We start from the raw sequence: 7,300 nt of genomic DNA on the forward strand, positions 1-7,300 counted from the left end.
GGGCTTCGAGATTGGGCATTTGGGTAGCCTGTTAGGTTGTTAGCCTGTAAACAAAAAATATAATAATAATAATAATATAATTAATAATAATAATAATAGTAATAGTAACAAATTAATAATAATATAATTATTAATAATAATAATGATAATAGTAATAGTAACTAATTAATAATAATATAGTAATATAATGTTTTTTTTTCGAGACACAAAAAAATGGGTGTCTACAATTATTATTATTATTACTATTATTATTTGTAAAATTGCAATTAACATTTTCTAGGCCCAGTTTAAAAGGACATATAATACAGACATTCAAGCCCAAGAAGCCCATCAACCCAGGGTAAGACCCATCAGACCCAACCCAGTTAAAAGACCCGGATCCCAATGGTAGGACCTGAATCACAAGATCTGACCCAACCTAGTTCTACCAAAACCCTAAACACATTAAGGTTTATAGTAGCTTTTTCCATAGCCGCTCAATGACAAACCTTAGATCTGGACCCATCCAACGATCCAAATCACTTGAAGCTAGGGTTTTTGGTGACCCTTCAACCACCGTTTTGGTTCAGCTGTTGGATCTATCCAGATCCAACAGTCCATATGATACATAGGGCCTGAAACCCTAGCTGTCCTCCACTGTCGCCGCCAAAGCTCCCATCACCGCCACTGTCGCTCTTGCCAGAGTCATCTTAGTCAGCTTCCTGCACCAAATGAATCCATCATTAGATTAATCATGTCAAAAACCCCAAATAAAAAAAAATAAAAACAAATCAAGATAGAATTTTTGAGGCAATCACAGCCTCTCATCTCGGAAACAGAAGGTCATCACTACAACCAACGCATGCAACATAAAATGAGGGGGGAGAGAAAGAAACTAGATTGGGTTTGAAGAGAAAAACTTGAGAGACAAAAATAAAAGAGAACAACAACAAAAAATAAAAAAAGAAAAAGAAACCGAAAGAAAAACTTACCTTGTATATCTGGCCATTATTAACCTCATCAGAGCTAGGAAAGACCACCATCGAAGGTAAAGTCTTTTCCTTTTTTCTAAAGCCTGTTAGGGTTCGAAGCAAGGTTGTTTTAGGTTTTCTTGGCAATAGAGGGGTCTATTTTATAAGAAAAGAGAGAGAAAGCTAGAGGATCTGATTTGGGTGGGGTTTCTCACGTTATCACTGCCGATTTATGGCGACTGTGGTTATTTTGCATCTCCTCACGATGGAGGAGTAAAGGGAGAGGGGGAGGAGAGTTGAGAGAGTTTCTCTCTCTCTCTCCCTCTTTTTTGGTTTAAGTGATAACAAAAGAAATGAGAATGATAGTCGGTTGAGTTTAGTTTCAAGTGTATATACTTAACTCGAAATGACATCGTTCTGGGGAGGGTATTTCTGCATTTTTGTTTGTGGATAAATTATGTCCTAGGGCCTCTGGGTTTAAGTAAATTTCTTTATAGTCACTTGTTGTAATTTATTTGTTTCGTATTTCATGCCCCACATTTGTAAAGCTTGTATATAGGTCACTTTGTTGTTATTGTGTATATTTTGTGGATATTAGATATTATCCTCTGCATTTATGAAACTTACATTATGATCACTGCTTCTGTATTTTGGGTTAAATATTGAATCTTGCATATATGTTTTCCTTTCATTACTTTTTAGTCCTTCAGTTGTACTATACAAAAATGGTAAATTAAGCTACAGGTCCTTAAAATTACTCTAATAAACTTTTTAGTCACTGTTTAGATTTAGTTCGATTTATTTGCTTGTTTAGACCCTGTTATTTTAATCAGTTTCAGTTTAAACCTTTTCTTCTTACTAATTGTATGTTTGTTACTTTGATTCATGTAATAGTTTTGTTTTATTTTATTCCATCTTTATTTTTATAGGGATTATTATGTCATATATATATATATATATATATTACATAATATGAACTTTATTATTTTAATTAATTTAGGATATTGTTGCTAAACTTAGTTATGTTTTAATTCGTTTGATATTTGCAGCTTCCCTAATATATATATATACTCGAAATTATTTTCAAGAACCTTATTTGTAGAACGAGCATGGAAAATACCATTTGATCGAAGTGCTGCAAACCGATACGAAGTTCTAATGGAATATGAACTTGAAAACACAAATACTTTTATACGATTTTATTAAAATCATTATATTTTTATTTTATTTTATTTATTTATTTCTTCATTATTATGTTATCTTCATAATGTTGAATGCTTTAATTTTATTTTTAATTTTGTTATATTTAAATGTTAGTATTAATGATGTACGTTTAAGACAAATGATTCATGATTTATTCTATGCCAATTTTCGATATTAATTTTTTAAGTAATTTGAAGATAGAATATTCTTTAAGGATAAGAAATAGATGAGATAGTTTTCCCGATGGAGGATTGAGAATCTCAAGATTTCTTATCAAATTAAAGAATTTTCTTTAATTTATTAATTCGAGTAATTTAATTAATATTCAATAAATAGATCATAATTTTACGTTTGATTTGAATTTCAAGTTCCACCATTACGACGGTGTATAAGTAGCTAAGTATCAATTTTGGGACATTGGGGTTCTTATCCTTCCCCATGCGTAACTGACTTCTGAACCATAATTTTTTTTTAGAATAACGCAGACAAATTTTTGTCTAAAAACAATTTTTCTTTAAAATTGTTTTAAAAGACATTTTTAGGTATTCGACCTACCTAACCCAAAGGTCAATGGTGACTCCCATTCAACTTAATTCAAATTAATTCAAAATCACCAATTTGGCGACACCGTTGAGGACACAGAGAGTTAGGTTGTCAGTCGCTTATATATTGTTGTTATGGTGAAAATTAAAAGTTTGAGTCTCTAGTTAATTTATGACTTATTTATTGAAATTTTTTCTAAGTTATTTATTTTTTTATATGCTAACATTTTAATTTTTTTTAGCTCTATTAAAGTTCTTGTTGAGATTTTTTGGTTTTTACTGTTTTTTTATTCAAAGGTTTGTATGTTCCTCCACACACACATCACGAGCATTTACATAACATAAGCTCTAGACCCAAGCTTTGTTCCAAGTAAGTGTGGTGAATGTTTTACTCTCGTAATAATTTATTCTTTGTATGAGTTTTAGCAATTAATTCCTGAGATACACATGCCTTATACATTCGTAGGGATTTATTCCTCATATGGGTATACGGAAGTGAATCCCCTCAAATTGAACTCGATCCATTTATGCCTATAGAGGGTTAAGATTGAGGGTTTGGCAACCCAAGGGGGCACCGACATAAAGGAAAATTTGAGTACCCTTTCATCATAGCTCTGAAACCATGCATATAGAGAACCTTAATACCGTCACCCTAGGTAGAGTCATGCAGAACCTCTGTCCATCATTAGGTACCCAAAATAGGCGTACACGAATGATAAACCTACTTTAACCTTTTATTTACTTATTTATTTTCGAATGCATATAATATATTCAATCTTTTCGAATAAGAGCGAGGAGATAGCCTACCAGGGAACTATGTGTCCGAACTGCCTAATTATACATCGACCTCCTTAAAAAATGAACTTCAGGGATTGAAGATGATTTGGGAAAGTTGGAATCTTACTGAGAGACAAGCTTTTCAATAGACATATAGGGATATATTCCATTTGATGTATGTCAATGTAGACCCAGTCCTCATTGAAAGCATGATACAATTCTGGAATCCAGCATATAGATGCTTCACTTTCAATCGAGAGGACATGGCTCCGACCCTTGAGGAATACCACCTTTTACTGAATTTGTCGAGTGTTAAAGTGGCCAAGATCTATTCCCAGTCGGTAAAAGGGCCATCGTTTAAATTGAAGCTTGCGAAGATCTCGGGCATGAGTGCCAAATGGGTAAATGATTAGCAACGAAATGGAGAAAGCGAGGGAGTACCATGGTCCCACTTGCAAAAGATAGCTGAAGAACACGTAGATGAAAATGTACAGAGAGATGTGCTTACTTTGGGATATATGGTTTGATAATTTTCCAAAGTATTTAGGACTTGTCGAGTTAGCAGTAGTTGACTTGATTGAAAAGTTAAAGATAGAAACAAATTTAGTCCCTGTAATTCTAGCCGATATTTTCCAATATTTGAATATTTTTAAGAGGCTGGGTGGAGGTCGTTTTATGTGTTGCGCTCAGCTGCTTACCATATAGATCAGAAGTCATTTATGGAGAGAAGAAAAAGTCAACTATAATAGCTTTTTGAAAGATTATTCTCCAGTTGTTGAATAACTTACAAAAGAATGTCCTGAAACATGATAAAAAGACCAGTGGATTGAATTCTTTAGGAATCTGTAGGATCAAAACATAGCATGGTGAACTTCGTCGCTGATGCACACACAAATTTTGTTCAAGTGTAGAGATTTGGACTGTATTGTATTGTTGGGACTGTGGGGTAGAATTCGGGTACGTTCCTTTATTAGTCTTGAGACAATACGGTGCCCGACAATTTGTTCCAGTGCCTCATGGGCTAGTTGATGCTGAATTTGATTTTAAAGAAGTTTATTATAGGAAGAAAGTCAAAGATATAGCTGATTCCCGGAGGTTAACTTTTAGGACCAAGGTATTTGGAGCGGATATTATGTTGATGCCTGATTATGAAGCCTGGAGAATTCAAAGGGTAAATTAAAAAATCCCTTTAGCAGCTGGAGAAGGATCAATGTCGATGGAAGAACAAATTAGGAACATCCCTTCGAACTTGGAAATCCAAAGAAGCGAGTTTGATATGGAAAAGGCTAAAGATGCCAAAAGAATAGAAGAAATGGAGAGTGAAAACTTCATGTTAACTCTCAATGTTGAATTTCATGCCAGACAGTTTGTAATAAGGAGAAAAAGGAAAGAGGGGATGGACGCTGACCTAGAAAACCTAAAAAAGGATTATCAAAAGCTACAACGGGCCAGAAGAGGATTTGGGTCGAGTAAGGCACCACAGCAGTGGGCCAGAGAATTAGCAGTTGTAAAGTGACGAACTAAAAGTGTTGAGGTCGAGAATAATTGTCAAGTCAAGAAGATAGAAGCTAGAAAGGCCAAAATAGGAGAGCTAGAAGCCAATAAGAAAGAATTGATAAACGATACAAAACCAAGGCTCGTAGAGTTAAAAGACTTAAAAACGAGAAATAAATCAACATGAAGGAATTAGAAGAGGAGAAAAGTCGAGTCCAGGGGTTGGAAATTGAGATGAATAGCATAATTGAGGATTTTTAAGATAGAGATCGAAGAATTACATATCTTGAATAGGAAAGAGAGTGAAAGAAGGATGAGATATCGTCCGAGAGACAAGGTTTTTAATCAACTAGTTGATATAAAGCAGGAAGAGATTAGATTGTGGATGCAAAGATTCTCCTCAAAAAGTCAACAAGTGTATGAGCTCACCAGAGAAATGGGAGAATTACATATAATATTTGAGGAAGAGCTAAACCAATCTCGGACCATGAATAATGAGCTTAATGTTAGAGTATGCCCAAAGACCAATCATATGATGATTGTAATAATTCATTTATTTACCGATTTTATTGAATAAATACATTGCCAATATTATTTTTCAGTTATATGTCTGTGTTTAACATAAACTGAAAGATAATAAAGTCCATATAATAACATTACTAAAAGAACCATAGTCAAGTATTATTATAGACGTGGACAATAATAATACGATTAAGACTATCATGTTATTGATTGATGACAAGGAGTTGTCATTGACATAGAGATGTCATAATTGATACATGATTATATTTTTAGAGAAAAATGTATTGGATTGACCCATCATGAGCATATGTCTTGGATTATTATGTAATGATCATAACATTGCTCATGGTGATGACTATATGTATGATCCTCAGACTTGAGATCAATATCATCCCAACATTTATTGTTGTATGTTTTGATACAGTTAAACATTTTTCGTAACTGGTTGCACTATAAAGACTGTTATTGAATATATCTCGATATATGTAGTGGGTGTATATGGTTAAGATAGGATTTGTCATTCCTACATAATAGGAAATTTATTACAGGCCACTTGATTGAGTGAGACTAGAAATGCATGGTCATGCTCGAATCAGTTGATATGTGATATCACAAATTATTAGTTAATTATAGTATACTCTAGATATCAAGAAACAATAGATGGGTTATACAAGTGTGACTATTCTAAGACATGTGCCTATTCTAGATATAAAGGACAAAAGGATGTAATGCATAAAAGAGTTAAACACGAAGATGATATGTCGAATCATAATTTCTTGTAACTTAGGTAACAATGATATATTGCTAGATGTCACTCATTGTATGTAATATTATAATTGTTCTAATAATTACTACTAACGTTACAAGAACCTACAGGGTCACACCCTATGATTGAAATGAGCAAAGATGAACAATTTGTTGTATGTTACTAAAATATATCTATAGTTAAGATATGTATATTTGATATACATATGATTTTAATTATCTCGAATACAGTAAGTAAGCATTAAAGGAATGTAATTTAGATTACAACTCTTTTAATTGATATATATATATAATTCAAAATAATTAAATAATTTTTTAAATAAACATTAAAGATTGTAATTTAGATTATATGTCTTTAATGTATATTTAATTTGAATTAATTAAATAATATTTTATTTATTAATTTGAAATAACTTTAAAAACCCTAAGATGTTAGGGTAATTGATATATTTAAAAGGAGGCAAGGTCTAGCAACCGTTTTTCACTTCAACCATTTTCTCAAAACATATTTTGGGTTAAAAGAAAACTTTTCTCATAATTGGCTGAATTAAGTAGAGGTCGAGACGTGTTTTCGTGGAGGCTTTTGATTCAAATAGTTCGTGATCACCACTTATCATCGTTTTCCTTGTTGTTTTTTCAAGGAACCCGCTGTAAGTATTCACATCCCTTCCTCCCGATTTCAGTTTTACATACATGCGATATGTATGAGATACATGTTCTAGTTTTATCATTTTCGGTAAATATGCATGATATCATTGTTCGAATCGATAACATCAATGATTAATATATTAATTTGTTAATATTTTTTTCAATCAATTTATTGTTGCAATGACTTTACGAAATCCATATGTCAATTGTTGACATGATGATTCGTGGGAGTGCGATAGTTGATCGCCCCTTGACCCCTCATCAGCAGTACAAATTGAAAGTCCATATTAATATTTTTTTAACAAAGTCATAAGAATGTGTATATATATATGATATGTTTGTTTTGCATGGTGTTTGACATAAATGGTTATAACCCTTATTCAATTTACAATGGTTTAA

The sequence above is a fragment of the Hibiscus syriacus genome, unplaced genomic scaffold (genome assembly GCF_006381635.1).
Source record: "Hibiscus syriacus cultivar Baekdansim isolate YM2019G1 unplaced genomic scaffold, ASM638163v2 tig00002237_pilon, whole genome shotgun sequence".
NCBI lineage: Eukaryota > Viridiplantae > Streptophyta > Magnoliopsida > Malvales > Malvaceae > Hibiscus > Hibiscus syriacus.